Raw genomic sequence first — 18,157 nt, 5'->3', positions numbered from 1 at the left:
TTTAAGACTATCCCCTCTAGCTATATACTAATATCTAAAATAGCTTTCCTAGTAAAATTAAATATCTAATATTAGTAAAATATATAATTAGTAAATAAGTACTAGATATATACTTTATACTATTACCTAATTTTTACTAAATAAGCCTCTACTTATACTAGTATATTTAAGTTCCTCGATATCTTAACTATAATTATATAGTAATAGCTAAATAATTATAGATTAAGGCTAAAACTCTCTACTTAGTAAGTTATAATAAGAATTCTTAGACTAGATTTAATATTATTAAAAGAGTTTATCGTTATATTCTATTATAACTAGGCTATATCTATATATAACTAAGTATAATTCTATCTCTAATTAAGATAAAATATAAATAGAATCTAGTAAGTTATTAGATTTTATATATAGATTACTACTTACTTATTAGTAGTATTGATAAGCTTATATAAGAGAGGTAGTATATATCTTAATAAAGGTAAAAAATTTAAAAATTTAATAGCTCTATCTATCTAGCTATATAGAATATAATACTAAGTATTAATAATAGAATAAATATTTCTTAAAAAATAGTCTAGTCCTATATATAATTATATAAGTAATTTACTTAAGCTACTTAATAGAGTATTTAATACTCCGAATCTATTATAAAAAATAGAAAAAGTTATAAAAAAGCTACTATATAATAGTAGCTTAATTTTTTAAGAATCTATACTACCCTTCTTAAAGTCCGGGATACTTATATATATCCTAAAGTCTATAGTTTTCTAATATATATTATAATATTACTACTATTCTCTATATATTATCTTTAATACTATAGTATTAATATACTTTCTAGGGATAGCTAACTTAATTAGTATACTATTAATATAACTTATAGCTATTCTTCGGATTATATATAATATTAATAATATTAGTATTATTATAGCTATATCTAGAGTACTAATATATCTATTAATAGCTAATCGATAGATATAGAGAGGATTTAATAGTTCTAACTTCTTATATTAAATTATAGTAGTAGTAAATCTATTTATATAATATATAATATTAATTACTATAATTATAAGAAAGGGTATTAGGGAGCCGATATTATCCGCGGATAATATCGACTAAACTATTATTAAAAAAATACTTACTTATTTAGAGTTAGTCTCTATTTAAAGTCGTCTAAAAGTTTAAGTTTCTAGTTATTATTATAAAAAAGATAAGTATATCTATAAAAGTTATAGATTTTATTTAATAGAGATATAGTAGTAATAATCTAGAGGAAGTTAAATTTAAGAAGCTTTATAACTTATAAAATTATAGACTTTAGATATCTTATAATATATCCTTTATTAATAATAATATAATAAAATAGTTCGGCGAAGTAACTAATATAAATCTAAAGAAATATATTAAATTTTATTAATTCTTTCTAGAGATCTTTATCTTCTTCTTTACTACCTATAGTAGAGGTTTTTAGTTATAGAGTATAAAATTATTTAACTAAAGATTATAGATATAATTTATCTATAATTAGTATCTAGTTTTTAATAGATATAGTTATAGCTTCTATACTCTTATTTTCTACTAGTATAGTCTTATACTTAGTTTTTAATATTAAGGTATACTTTACTATTATCTAGTATAATATAATAAAGATTATATAGCTCTATTACTCTTTACTACTATAAAGGGTAGATTAGTATAGTATAAGTATAGCGGTCTTAAACTACTCTACTAATATATATATAGTCGTATATATTAGATTACTTATATTCTAAAATAAACTACTAATAAAGAATATATATAGAGTATTTTTAAAATACTTCTAAATATCTAACTACTATTCTATTATAGTTTATAATAGAATATATAATAATATTATATCTAAATAAATAAACTCTTTACTATTTATCTAAAAGCCTTACTATATAGCCTTTAAAATAGTTATTAGAACTTTGATTATTTTTCTAAGTTCTATATTATCTATAAGTAGACCTAATATAATTACTAGCTATCCCTTTTAATAATATTTAAATACTTCTCGCTTATACTTTAATATAGTACTAATATCTATTAATTAATAAGGTAATAATATTAATAAACTAGTTAGGTCGAAGAATAACTCTTAAGTTTTATAATTAATACCTAGTATTTCTATAGTATTATCTTAATTAAGTATTTTTATATTAGTATACTTAAGAGAATTCTATAGTTTAAGAAATACTTCTTCTCTATTATTATTAAATTCTTAGTCTTCGAAATTAATATTTATAGGAAGATTAGAGAGTATATTATTAGAATCCTTATAGCTTCTAGTACTATTCTTAATTATATTAATCTATATTCTATATTAGTACTATCTAGGAAAGAGAGAGAATATTATCCTCGAATAATATTACTATATATCTTTTTTATATAAGTATTATTTATATAAATATTCTTTAATTCTTTACTTAATATAGTAGATCGATTTACTTCTCTTAAAATTACTTTAATTTTAGTAGACTTTATATCTTTAGGTAGTTTTATTCTAATATAAAAATTAGGCTACGTATCTTTTATAATATAGAAGTATTTTATAGTATACTTTCTAAAAGAAGCCTTCTTAATTATAGATAATTTAGATAGACCTTTTACTATCTTAGAAAAGTCTTATATATTATTATTATCGACCGGGGCGGATAATCCGGCTTTAATATTACTAAAAAAAGCTTCTATATCTAGCTAGTTATATAACTTAGAGTTAGAAGGGGGCCTAGAAGGTAGATTATATTTAAAAAGAAGGCTTTTATCGAGTCTTGTAATATTATCCTTAAATAATATTATAAGTATAATAGGCTCGGTATCTATAAAGTAGTATATAGATTTCTTAGTATTTATTTAAAGTTTAGATATAGCTATTTTTATTAGCTTATAACTATCTTTATTATTTCGAGACTATATCTATAAAAGAGTATAAGTATAATAAAGATCTTCGTTACTTAGAAGAGTAGATATTACCTTAAATTCGTCGAATTATATAGAATACTTATTAATAATCTTTATAAGAATATTAACTATAGTAATAATTCTATAAAGATTATTTATTCGTTTTATATTGAGTCTAATACTAAATATCTATTAGATAAGTACTCTATTTAGTTCCGTATTTTTATCGTAGATTATATTATAGGCTATAGTATTACCCTTAATAGACTAGATAAATTTAATAATATTTAGAAAAGGTAGATTTCTAGTAGGTTTCGAAGGTACGATACTAGATCTTATAGACTACTAATACTATCCTCTTGTTAACGGCCGAAGAGAGTTCTATTTAACTAACTAAGGGTATCCGTAAGTCGAAGACAAAATATATAGGGAAGAAGAAGAAAGGGGAAAAGGAAGGAAGTCGGTGAAGGGGGATAGAGCTATAGCTTTAGGCGTTAAGGTTATATAACCGTGTTAAGGGTCACGTATACGAGAGTAAAAAGGGGGAATCTAGTAATAGTATCTCTAGATAGGCCTTACTACCTTGTTAATTACGGAGCGCGCGGTGACCCGAGAAGGGAATAGGGGTCTAACCCCTTATATTATACCCCCCTTCTAGTTCTCGCTTCGAAAGCGTCGAGGGCGGCGGTCTCCTATAGCGCCGAGGCTAGTTCCTAGGTTAGCTTATCCTAGCCCGTCTACTTTACTAGTAGCTGCTATTATCCCTTTCTAGTCCGTTCTTTTACTATTTAGTCGACCTCGAATTCTTCAGACTCCCCGTCCTCGCTAACTATTCTAGGTAGTTACTAGGCCTATACTTGCTACGAAGGTAGTAGGTCTAAGACTATAGAACGGAGTAGATTTATATAGAATATATTATATATCGTCCTAGGGGTATCTAGGCGATAAGCGTGGCTTCTAATCCTCTCTAAAACTCTAAACTTTCTATATTTCGCGTTAAGCTTCTTAGAGGGTCGGTCCGTCTTAATATTCCGTAAATCTAGCTATATATAATCCCCTACTTCGTACTACGTGCCTAGGTCCCTAAACCTATTCACAAAATCCTGTTGCTTCTATTAGGCGGCCGCTATTGAAGCCTATGCCTATTCGCTAGTTAACTTTAGCTTATATAAGATAGCATCCGCTTATTAGATAGGGCTCCTTGAGTTAGAAGCTCCTGCTATTAGGTCTTCCGGAAAATCTACTATATCTAGATAGTACCTATACTCTAGGAAGAAGGGGGACACGCCTATAGCTGCCGTATCTCAATTATTAATCGCGAGCTTTACTAAGGGGAGCTAGTCGTGCTAGTCGTCCTATAGGTAGTTCACGTACTTCTATAAGTAGGCCTCTACTATCTAGTTTATCCTCTTAGTAGAACCGTCTATCTTCGGGTACTACGCGGTCGATAGACGCCTCCTTATCTCTAGGACTTAATAGATCTGAGTCTAAAGCGCTCCGATAAACTATATTCTATAATCTATAACTATAGCCCGTGGTAGTCTATACCGCCTATATATCGTCCTAATAAAGATCTTAGTAATAGTATCGGTATCTATCTTCTCGCAAGGTTCTAGTATAACCCCTTTACTTAGCCTATCTATTATTACTAATAGAGTAGTATAGCGCTAGCTCTTCGGGAGGTTAGTAATAAAGTCTATAGAGAGTTTACTCTATAATTTATCTAATACGGGTAGGGGCTTAAGTAATCCTTATCTTCGGTCCTTCTAGGAGTTTAAGGCTCTATAGGTCGCGTAGTTCTGTAGGAACTATCTAATATCTCTCGCGTAGCCTAGCTAGTAGAATTATCTACCTACTAGGGCGGTTATAACCTCTCTTCCTAGGTAGCTACTAAGTATAGAGTTGTGGGTATCTTATACTATTCTTATCCGTAGTAGTTCGCTATCGGGTATCTACCTCCTCCCTCTTTAGAGTAGTTCGCCGTTTGGTGCTAGAGAGTACTCTATTATTGATACCTTTACCCCGAGGTAGACGGGGAACCTTACTCTCTTCTCCTATACCGCTTATTCTAGTGCTAGTATAACGGGGTTATTTCTCCGTGCGTTCTTCTAAATACTCCGTAGTTTATCGGTCTCAAGGCTAGTCTAGTAATGGCCTCTAGTTCTAGAGGGCGTAATACTATTACTAGAGTGCCTTAATAGCCTACTATTAGGTACTATAGGTAGTATATATACTTCGGGCTTCGCGGAGAGCTTAATACTAATACTAGGGAGGTCCTCTTTACTACTATTACTTATATTAATCTATTTATCCTTTAGTAGTTTTACCTCTCTATAGGCTAACTGTTCGTCTAATATATCTTTAGGTATATTCTACTCCCTCCGTAAGAGCGCATCTACTATCGAGTTTAGAATCCCTAGCTAATAGATTATCTTAAAGTTAAACTAGCTTAGGAATTCTGCCTATTTTATCTGTCGCTCTATTAGCCGTCGGACCGTTATAAAGTACTCTAAGTTCTTATAGTTTATTAGAATTCTAAAAGAGCTAACTACTAGGAGTTCCGCTTCCTATTCTTCTAAGTACTAAATAACTACGAGTAGTTCCTTATTATAGATCTCGTAGTTATACTCGGCCGGGGAGTTCCTTTTTAAGTAGAAGGCGCAGGGGTGAAGAAGGCCCTCGTTGTTGTACTATATTAAGGTGCCTCCTACCATATATCCGGAAGAGTTAGTTTCTAGTATAGTCTCCTATTCCGGGTTAAATTATAAAAGGGTAGGCTCGGCTATAAATTTCTTCTTAAGTTTATTAAAGGCCGCATTAGCCTCTAACGTCTACTTAAACTCGGTATCCTTCTTAGTAAGTTCCGTTAAGGGGGCCGCTATCCTTGAGAAGTCCTTTATAAATCTCCAATAAAAGTTTACGAACCCTAGGAACCCTCGTACCCCTTTTACTAATTGTAGTGCTTACTAGTTTAAAATAGCGTTAACCTTCGCGGGGTCTATCTTAATTCCTTCTTTAGTATCGATAATAAACCTAAGATACTTAGTAGAAGTAACTTCGAATTCGCTCTTATTAATATCGATAGGTAGTCCTACCTCTCTTAGTTTCTAGAATACTCTCTTTACTTGCGCTCTATGTTCCTCGAGGGGCCCTTCTATAAAAATCAAGATATCGTTAATATAGGCTGATACGAATTCGTCCAGGAAGTCCCGTAGTACCTAGTTAATATATCGTTAGAATGTGCTTAGTATATTAGCTAGACCAAATGGGGTTACGAGCCATTCGTATAGGCTATACCGTGTCCTAAACGCCATTATCTATTCTAATCCTTCCGCTATCCGAAGCTGGTAAAAGGCAGCAATTATATCGAGCTTAGTAAACTATTTCGCCTTTGAAATCCGCTATAGTGTCTTATTTATTAGAGGAAGGGGGTATCTATCCTTCCGGGTAATCTTATTTAGGCCCCTATAGTTAACGCAGAACCTCAGTCCTCCTCCTAGCTTCTTGGCAAACAGTACAGGGGCGGCCGTAGGTAAGTTGCTCACGCGGATAAACCCTTTCTCTAGTAGTTCCGTAAGGGTTTTCCGAAGTACTAATAGCTCGCCTCTAGATATATTATAGAGGGGGCCCTAGAGGATCTTTGGCTTATTTCCCCGTTCGTCCTGTTCGACTAGCTCGATCTCGTGATCGATGCCTGGTCTATATGGGGATAGCGTTTCTGCTACCTTCTAGTCGAACACGTCCAGGTACTCGTAATACTGCGGCGGTAGCTTCGTTCTAGGATCCGTCCGTGGCTTTACCTTTAGAGCCTTCTCGATGTCCGCTATGCTCGCTGCGAATATTTCGACAGGAGCTGTCTGGTGAAGACTTCCACAGATAGGCTCTATTGTCACCTGTGCGCACAGCGTACTCTGTGCAGTGGGCTCGATAGGGGCCGTCTGGTGATGGCATCGCCAGACCGGCCTTGTTGGTGCTTATGCACCTTGTCCTACAGACTCGCTGGGAGCCGTCTGGTGATGGCATCGCCAGACCGGCCTTGTTGGTGCTTGTGCACCTTGTCCTACAGACTCGCTGGGAGCCGTCTGGTGAGGTCTTCGCCAGATAGATTCTGACGTTGTTCGTGGACGGCACCCTGCCTCCTGCTCATCGAGGTCTCCCTTTTACGCCTTCTCCCTCCTTGCTCTCCTGTATAAGCAGCTAAAGGCTGCGGCTGAAATTTCCTTTATATCTATTTTCCTCTGCATGTCCCCTACCTCTACTCTAACCCCTGTCCGATTAAAAACCAATGTCCTCGTCTGTTTTTCTAATAAGGCGTCCTAATCCGCCATCCAACCCCTTCCCAATATAATGTCGTACCCTGCTGCCCGCGGCAGGATATATATAAACACACGCTCCTGTCGGTTGCCCGCGATATCTAGGGTCATGTACCCTACTTCTGTTATTGTCTCGCCCGTCGGTCTATTCACACCGGAGAGTACACGTGGTGTGATTAGAATACGCTTAATACGCTACTTCTTAGTAAAGGCTAATATTATTACTCTATAGGCTCTATAGCTAGTATCTATTATAGTTCTAGCTATAGCGGTTTAATTCACTATAGTATCTATAACGATGTGTGGACTTTCTATCTTTCCTTTCTAGAACCTTTACTATTCTTATAGTATATCTTCTCGGGGCTCCTATATGCGCTTTAATATAGGAGCTAGTCTTTTCCCTAGCCCGAGTAGTTGGCGTCCTCCTCCTCTTCTAGGTCTGGCGGTGGTCCCGACGCCGCCGGGGTCACATCTATGACCTATATTGTTGGGCGTGGCGGCAGGTAAGGGCAAGCTGCGACGAAGTGGCCTACGCCTCCGCAGCGTAGGTACCTACGGCCCTGCCTACGCTTTTCCCTCTCTTTAGGCGACGCCCACTTAGTACGGCGAGCTGGCTTCTGGGCGGTGCTATTAATATCTATAGGGTCCCCTCGAGGGACCGCTGGGGCGAGAGCGTGGGGCTACTAGTTCTAAGAGCTCTATACTCTATAACCTTGGAGCCCGATGCGCTAGGCCTAGGCCACTTACTATACCTCTCTAGACCTATTATCCGTTCGCCTAAGAAGGGAGTAGTAGTCCTCGTAGAACTCGGGGGTATCTACTCCAATTATATACTTTAGGAGCTTAGGGTCTAGGGCTATTTGTAGTACTCCTATCTTTACTATATTATCCCAAGTGTGGCCTCCTGCTTCTATAATAACTTGATCAAATTCTGTAAGAAACTCAGCTAGTGCTCGCTTCCCTTGGCGTATAGTATATACCCGCCGCCTAGTCTTCTCCTGCCGAGCTGGGTCGACGAAAAGGTAGTCCAGGTAAGTATAGAAATATACTGGTGTAAACTAGCTTGGGTCGTACTGGTTGCGCTCTATCTAGGGAAGGACTCTCCTTGCTGCTACTCCTTCTAGTCGGGAGAAAATATACTATACTCGCTGGCTAGGGCCCCTAATTAACTCTCTATCTACTATAAGTTTAGCGTTAACTTCTATTCTTTATGATAGATAGTCTAATAGTCTTTCTCTACTAAACTTCTCCGCGTTTAGTAAGGCGGGTTTTGGCCGATTAGGGTGTGGTAGTATCTATATTGAGGGGACTAGTGAGGCATAGGGGATAAGATATACTACTAGGGGTATCCCCTACTCCTATACCCTCTCTCTTAGCGTGGCTAGCTGCGCTATTAAGGTTCTGATCTACTCCGTCTGCCTCTCTATAAGGGTACTCTACTACTCTAGAAAAGCTCCTAACTAACTCGGTAGCTAGTTACTATTCTACTATCTATTTCTATTATTCTCCTAGCCCTAACGTTGGCCTTCCGCTATATCTATTGCGTTCTAATCTTCTATTCTAATATTCCTATACCAATATTTCTAATATCTTCTATATACTTGATGTACCCAATATATCCAATATAACCAATGTGTCTAATATAACCAATGTGTCCAATATAACCAATATATCCAATATGACCAATGTGTCCAATGTAACCAATATAACTAATAAGACCAATATAAGGATATATTTTATAATATTAACGGCCGAAGAGAGTTCTATTTAACTAACTAAGGGTATCCGTAAGTCGAAGACAAAATACATAGGGAAGAAGAAGAAAGGGGAAAAGGAAGGAAGTCGGTGAAGGGGGATAGAGCTATAGCTTCAGGCGTTGAGGTTATATAACCGTATTAAGGGTCACGTACGCGAGAGTAAAAAGAGGGAGTCTGGTGATAGTATCTCCAGACAGGCCTTGCTGCCTCGTCGATTACGGAGCGCGCGGTGACCCGAGAAGGGAATAGGGGTCCAACCCCTTACACCTCTTAACTATCTATATTTATTAAAAATATCGTCTAGTAATATAATAATAGACTAAAGCTTACTAGTATTATTATAGTTCTAGATATAACTATAGATAAGAGCCTAATCTCTATAGAAGTTAGTATTTTTAATAGCTAGCTTAATAATAAAGATATCTAGAGGATTTATCTATTACGCTAAGTTATATTAGGCTTAAGTAGATAGGTCTATATCTACTTTTCGTAGCCGCGGGACTATTCTAATATTATCCCTAGATAAGAAAAAAAAATTAGTATAAGATCTATAGTAGCTATCTAATTAGCTAGAATACTACTATTTTAAGTAATTCGAAGCTAAAACTTCGAATAATAATATTTTAGAGGATAATATACTTACTAAGGGTAGTTTAGTAGAGAAAAAACGAAGTAAATATAAGAAATTTAATATATTTAGTAGTTCTAGGTAGTTACTAAACTATAACTTAAGATAGTTTAAAGTAAGGTTACTTAGACGTTTAAAAAGATATTTTTCGAGCTTATCTAAATTAGGACTAGTACGAGTTCTTATCTATAGATAATAAAATAGTTGGGGCTTACTCTATATATATATATATACTATACAAGGGAGTTATCTTAAGTTTTAAAATATATAATATTAAGCTAAAATAATAGGAGTTTACTTATAGTAATAATTCCTTATATAATTATATAAGATCCCTTTTAGAAGTAACCTTAAATAAGATAAGATTATTCTCTAATTTTTCTAATTATATATATTAGCCTATAGTATATATATAACCTTATATTATAATAATATATAAATTCTAGAGTCGTTAATATTAGGCTCTATTATAATATTAAAATATATTATACTTTAATATATTTTAACTTATTTTTCTTTATTAATACCGAGTTTCTATTTTTAGTAAGATACTATCTATAAATAATATTACTATCTATCCTATATCTTACTATATAATTCTCTATATAACTTTAGTTCTTAAATACTTCTATAATAATTTTATATATAATCTAAGTATAATAATCTAGACTACGAGCAAGACTTATATTAAAAGAGATTCTATTTAAGATATTAAAGGTATCTAGATAGTCTACTAGTAGAGATATATTCTCTAAGTCTATTCTAGTAGAAGTATTTATAGTAAGCTTCTTGTCTACTAGTAGATATTTAAGAAGATCCCGTCCCCCCTTTCGAATAATATAGGTTTAGATATTATCTACTACTATACTATTAAGGCGCTACTTATTAGCTATCTCCTTTCTAATATCCTCCTATAGTAATTTATTTAGTTTATTAACTATACTAGAGATTATTCGTATCTTCTTCTATAGGAAACTATATATCTTAAATAGTCTATCTATTATCTTCTAGTAGTTAATCTTAATAGTATAATTCCCCTTTCTATTTAGGTCCTTAAATACTTCTATAATAATCTTTATAACCTCTAAATCTAGAACTATTAGATTAAACTATATACTAGCGATATTAAAGTTATACTAATAGAACTCTCTTATTCTCTCTTTTATTATTACTAGTTAATCCTTTAGTTAGATTATATTACTTTATACTATATAGATCTATATTTATTACTAGCTATTATATAAATAGAACTATTAGATCGTAATATAGTAAATATATCTCTCTATCTTAGTTCTATAAGTTATATATTAACTTAGAGTCCTATCTATATTTCTCTATTAAGATAGTACGGAGCTTAAATATAGATATATTAAGTACTATATCGCTATAATACTCGAAGATATTAATAATAGTACTAAATATCTAATTATAGAGAAGAGTATTAGAGCTAGCCTAGTCCTTAGTCCCCTTAGGCGTTTTAAGTATAAATAATATTTTATTCTTAAATACTATTATATCTAGTAGGTTAGAAGAGATTTAGTTGTTATAATATTAGTAGAGAGAGGAAGATAAGCTATATTATATAAGGAGGAAGGGGCTACTATAGTTTAAGTTTAAGATAGAGGGCCGAATTAGTAGTTAAACTTAATTAGACTAGAAATAGAAAAAGTTATTACTCTTTAGATAAGATATTACTTTATAAAATAAGTTAAATCGAGTTAAGTTAAGTATATATTATTATATTAATAGTATAGTAGTAGCTATTAATCGGCGGTTACTATAGATAATATAATAATATTTTATTTTCTATATTATAAGAATAAGGGATAGGGAGTATAGATATTAATATTCTCTATCTCTCTATTATATATAGAAGAAGTATATTATTCTATAGTAAAGTAATATATATTTTTTTAGAATATTTATTTTAAAAAAAGAAATCTTATAAATAAATAAATAACTATATTTAGATAATAAAGTAAATATAAATTATATATAACTTTTTCTTTACTTAAGATACTATATATATTTAATAAATATTTATATTTATTATCCTATACTTATTTCTATAATATAGATTTATCCTTTTATATACCCTCTAGTAGTATAGATCCTCCTACTAATAACTTTTAGAGTTTATAAATACCGCCTATTACTCCGCCTCCCTACCTTCCCTTATATAGAAGGTAAAATAAATTCGTATAATATTTAATAGATACCTCTACTCTATAGGAGTCCTTTTAGATATAGTAGAAGTTAATAAAATATAGTATACTTTAAAGTAGTAGTAAATATAACTCTATTATATTATAGAATATAAGTAAGAGAAGGTCTAATACTTAGAAATAGTTCTTCTAAATCGTATAAGTATTAGATAGAGGTCCCCGCGTTATTTACTTATAGTATAATATAGAGCTTATATATCCCTCTATTATAAAAGACTTAATAAGTATAATAAATAAATACCTATTAATAAAGCGTTATCTTAATATTAATAAAAGCTATAAGTTATATCTAATTATAGTATCGAATAAACCGAAAATAAGCTAATTAGTAGATATAAGTTTAACCCCTCCTTATTAAGCTATTATATAACTAGAGTAATACTTAGAGTTAGAGCTTAAAATTAACTAATAATCTATTATTAGATTATAAGTTTTATATATTAGGTTAATATATATTTATTTAGTACCTTTAAAGAAGTCCTTATTAAGATAATATATACTAGCCGCCTACTATTCTATATTATTAAAAATTTATTTTTCTAGTAAATAGTTTATATACTTCGTCCTTTAGCGAAAATCTCTACTAGAAAGAGTCTTACCGCTACTATATAAAAGATAAACGTTAAATCTTAATAGTAGATTTTTTATAAACTTTCTAAGAATACCCGTATATCTCTATCTCTTAATTACTAGATAAGTCTATTTCAATAGTCCTTTATAGTAGTAATTATATATTTTATTAATACTAACTAGAAGTTCTATAAGGTTTTACTTAGCTTTCTATTAATAATAACTATATATTTAGGGGAGAATCTAAAAGATATAGTTATAAAATTACTAACTTTCTATAATATTAAAGCTTATATATATAGTATTACTACTAATAATATATTAAATAATAGAACTCTCTTTATCGCTCTTAGATTAATAATCGATCTACTATAATCTTTAATATTTACTTAGCGCTCGAATTTAATCTAGGTCCCCTATCTATTATACGTTATCTAGCTCTCTTTAGGCGAGATATTAAAAGCTCTTAATATTACTCCTATAAATAATAAGCTAGTTAAGAACTAGAATAATACTATATTTCGTAATATTAAGGATATTTACGGAGAGACGGTATTAAGTACTCTAGTAAAGGTATAAAGGGCGATATTATCTATAAATAATATTGCCTCTAACTAGTATTATTAAATAAAGGACTAATATAGAATAATAGATATAGAAGTTAATAGTCTTTATTAATATAAGTCCTTAGTAACGCGCAAAGTTCCGCTAGTTATAGCTTAATTAACTCTAGCCCTAACTATATAATATACCTTATCTACTTAAGTAAGATATTCGTACCTACTAGAACTTAATATATAATATACTAGTCCGAGCGTACGAGCTAAGAGTTTATATTAATAAGTTTTTATTATTAAGCTAGAATAATTAAAGTAAATAGAAACTTCGGCTACTTCGAATAAATACTAATAAGTAGTTATAGGTTAAGTACCTAATTAAGATTACTTTCCTATTTACTAAATATACCTATATAATTACTAAGTCCTATAGTATAATAATATAGTTAGTCTTTACTATATACGATTAACTCTTTAATTACTTAGAAGGTATAAAAAGGAAACTTATATAGAAATAGGGGTATTAGTAGAAGACCGCTATAGCGACTACCCTAGAAGTAGTATTAGGTAAGCTACGTAAGTATTATAGTAATATAGAGAATTCTTATAGTTATCTATACGCTATTTTAACTATTCTCTAGCTATTGACGAAACTTAAGTTATTTTACTTAGTATTCTAACTTAAGTCCGATAATTAAGTACCTTAAGCTAATATATATAAGGAGTACTTAGAGTAAGAATATTAATAGTATAGTAATATAACCTAATAATTAATCGGCAAATTATAATATAATACTACTAATTATTTAAGCTAAAAAAGTAGAGTTACTTAAATTATTAATCTCCTTAACGAGGATATACTAGTAAGTTAGGATAATTTAAAGTTAAATAAGGTAAATACTTATCTATAAAAGGATAAGTTAGTAAATATACCCTAGATTAATAAAGAATAATAAGATACTAATATAGGTAGCTATATAAAAGGAATAATTAATATAAAAATAGATATCTTAGAGTTTTAGAGTAAAAGGTCTTCTAATTTTCCGACTCTAGTACGAATTATTAGAGATACCCTTACTATCTCTACTTCCTTAGTTAGAGTAGAGAGAGTTTTTAATAGTATAAGGGATATCTACTATTATTATTAAGGGAGATTATTTTCTAAAACGATATCTAAGTTAATATTATAGCTCTTTTTATTATACCTTACCCTATATAAGGTATATAAAGATTTCTAGTAATAGAAGAGTAAAGAATATAAATTAAGGGAATTTAAAGAAGAGACCTCGTCTAATATTATACCCCGTTTTATAGTTAGCTTTATTAGTAATAATAAGGATAGTGATTTAATTAGCTATATAAATCGACTAAGGACTCCCTATTTAAGACCTCTAAATACCTTAACTAGTTTTTCCTAAGGGCCTACGTAATAATTGTTAATTATAAATATTATACCCCCGTCTACTACTTTAAGCTAATATAACTTACCTCGAGGTAAGCGGGGTTATAGCCCTAGTAATTTAGTATTAATACTTCTCGGAGTAATATCTATAAAACGCCTAAAGGCTTCTAAAGTATCTCTTAAAAGACTACTAGAGAAGTAGAATATTATCTAAGGACAGAATATATTAGTCTATATTAGGAATAGTTAAAAATAAAAAAGTTTAATTTTTCTCCTATAATAAAATTCTACTTTAGTTTAAAAATATTCGTATTCTTAATCTTAAGCTATAGAGCTTCTCTTTTCTCTATTAATTCTTTTTCTAACTTCTCCCTTACTTTAAGGACTCTAGAGGAGAGATACTTTAGTATAGGAGGAATTTAAAGTTTTAAATACCTAAATAGTCTTCTTAACCGAATAAGATAAATATACTATCCCTTAATCTATTATAATTTATCTTATATTCTTACTATAGATTAAGGGTAATAAGGTTTATATTAGTTAAGATACTTTCTTACCTTAGCTACGGATAATATTTAGTACCTTAACTAAGGTAAGCTATATCTCTTATTTTAGAGATAAAGCCTATATAATAGAATAATAAAGCCCCCCTAGAAATAATAAAAAGAAACCCTAAAGGAGTTAAACTTATTAAACTAGCCTTATACGGGGAGTAATTCTATAAAAATAATCTATTAATTATCGAATATCTATTATATTATTATACTAGCGAGCTACGCCGAGTATTATATTCTATAAAGCTAATTCTATAGAGATATAAAACCCTTTAGATAGCTAAGAATTAGACTTTTACTACGTAATTATATAACTCGTAGTAGTCTATTAGTACCCCCTCTCCTCGAGATATTCTCTTCTTATTCTTAAACTAGAGCGCGCCGATAATCTACCCCTAGCTTATAGATTAGAATATTATTAAACTACTAATAGAAGTCCTAGAATTACTCCCTATTAAAAATATAGTAAGAGATATACTCTTTATTCAAAGCTATATTATTATAATAAATATAATACTATAGATTATAATAGATATACCCTAATACTTCGATAATAATATAGATAAAGTAATTAAAGGTAAAAAAATACCTTTAGTAGAGAATTTTTATTACGTATACTTAATTCTATAAGTTTCTTTCTAATATTCTATTAATTATACTATTAAATCCGCGAAAGTATAGAGCTTTTTTATAAAGCGCGTATATTTTTATACTAATCTACTAAGTAGTAGTAGTTCTTAGGTAGAGAGAATATTATCCGAGGATAATATTCGTAGTACTAAATCTATACTTAGTATATATTCTCTACTATTTAATCTTTAATCTTAGTTAATACGTCGGTTACTAATATTTAAAATATAATATAATTTAGATAATATCTAAATATCTAATACCCCGGGGGATAAGTAGGAAGAGTAGAGTAGTTATAGATTACCTCTAATAGTTAATTAGGATAGAGTAGTTAGCTTAATATTATAGTATAAGTAAAATATATTTAGCTATTAATATTAATATCGACTAGTAATTAAAGTTAGTATCCTTAGTAATAGCGAAGGTCTAGATAATAATATTCTTTATACCCTTTACCTTATTTATATAGTATACGAGTTTGGTCTATAATTATCTAGTAATAAAGTATATAGGGAGAGGCCGACTCTTATATATATATTACTAGGAGAAGTTTACTATTAATAGTTAGTCTATTATTTATTACCTCTAGGCCTTCTTAATATCTATTTTATAGGGTTATTATACGAAACGATATATAGTAATATAATATTTAATAAGTATTCTATCTCTAATACTACCTTTAGAGATATAATTATATATTGATATATATTAGATCCTTCCTATTATACCTAACTAGATAAAGTATATATTATTTTTATCGTTAGCTATTATACTATAGAAAACGATAACTTAATATATAAATATTATAATTTATATCCCCTATTTAAGGATTCGAATACTACTATAACTTATCTAGAAGATACTACTTTATTATTAATATCTAATAATCTCTTATAGATATCTTAATAAGTAGTATCTATTTAAGATATTTTACTCAAAGGCCCTATAAGGAAAGGGTTTTTTATTAAAGGGACTTTTATTAACTATAATAACGCTACTAGATATCGCTTTAGTTATATTATTATTAAGAGTAATAATTTTATAACTTTTAGGGGGTCTTATATAGCTACTATAGTAGCTATACTAAAGCTATATTTTATATAACTATTAACTAGTATACTATTTATAAATAGTATAGGGGATTTTATAATATATACTTATCTTATTTATAACTCTAATTAGAGTATTCGGCTTCTAAACTTACGCCTAGAATATATTGCTATAGCTACTAGAATACTTAATTATATTAAAGAGAAGATAGACTATATAGGGTATATAGGTAACTATAGGGATATACTATATCTCTTCTATTCTATATTCTGCCGAGTACTTGAGGAATACTACGCTAATAACCTAGTATATATTATAGAGATTTAGACTGGGGTCGATACCGGGTCGGGCCGAGTTTTGGCCTTTAAACTACCGACCCGATCGGGTCGGTACTAATAAATTCTTAGTATAGGTCGGGCCAGGCCGGACCGCGTCGAGTGTCATGCTCAGTCATGTGTTGTATTAGGTAATAACCACGTGACTAGCCCTTGCCCTAATTCTACACCTTTATATATAAGAAGCATATCGCGGCTTCCAATATAAGGAAGTTAGCGATTAGTTCTATTATTAACGGCACTCTACCTTCTTATATTCTATTAATTACTATATTCTTTAGTATTATAGTATCTATAGCCTAACGGCCTTATAGTTCTAATCGCTCTAATAAAGAGGGTATTCCTTTATTAAAGTAATATAGTACTATAAATACGTCGTTAAACGAGTATTACTTAAAGCGATAATCCTATACTAGATCTATAGCTCGCTTCTACTAAGTAAGATACCTCGGAGTAAATAACTAGATCTACTACTAAAAACGCGTAAGATATACCGAAACTATTACTTACTCTAGAAAGCTATATATTCTTACTCCGGAATACTATAGATAAAGATAATAACCTTAACCGCTAAATCGTAGAAATAAATCACGAACTTAACTATTTAAAAAAATATAAATAGCTTTAGAAGCTTTAGACCGAACTTATAGCCCTATAGTAATAAGAGTATATAGCTTATTCTCTAGAGACTAATAAGTAAAATACTACTATAAGACCCGAACTAGGCCTATCGAGGTAGAATACTAAAGCCGAATTATAGGTATAGGAATTACTAGAGTAACTCGCTCAATTACCTATAGTAAATAAGTAAAATACTATAGATAAAACTATATACTATATAAATAAATCTATAGATAAAAGGACTACTTGACTCTATATTAAGTATATTACTTAGTTATAATCTTAAATCTAGTAAAATATATCTACCGATCTATTTAAATTAAACGAACTATTATAAGTAGTACTACGCGGTCTATAGACTCGAATATCGACTACTAAATAAGATAGACTATAAATTAGGGGGTTAGCCTTATATATAGAGGATCTCTTACCGCTTATAATCCGTTCCCATATACTATTAAAACTAGCCCTCCGCGTTGAAGATTCGACGGCCTATAATAAATTAATATAATAGGGAGTAAATTACTTAGTTATAGAGGGAAATTCTATAGATCGTTAGATTAAAGCGGAACAAGTAGAAAATAGCTCGCGTA

Source organism: Microsporum canis, genomic scaffold, assembly GCF_000151145.1.
Source record: "Microsporum canis CBS 113480 supercont1.8 genomic scaffold, whole genome shotgun sequence".
Lineage (NCBI taxonomy): Eukaryota > Fungi > Ascomycota > Eurotiomycetes > Onygenales > Arthrodermataceae > Microsporum > Microsporum canis.
The sequence above is the reverse complement of the archived record's forward strand: the minus strand, read 5'-3'. Positions refer to the sequence as shown.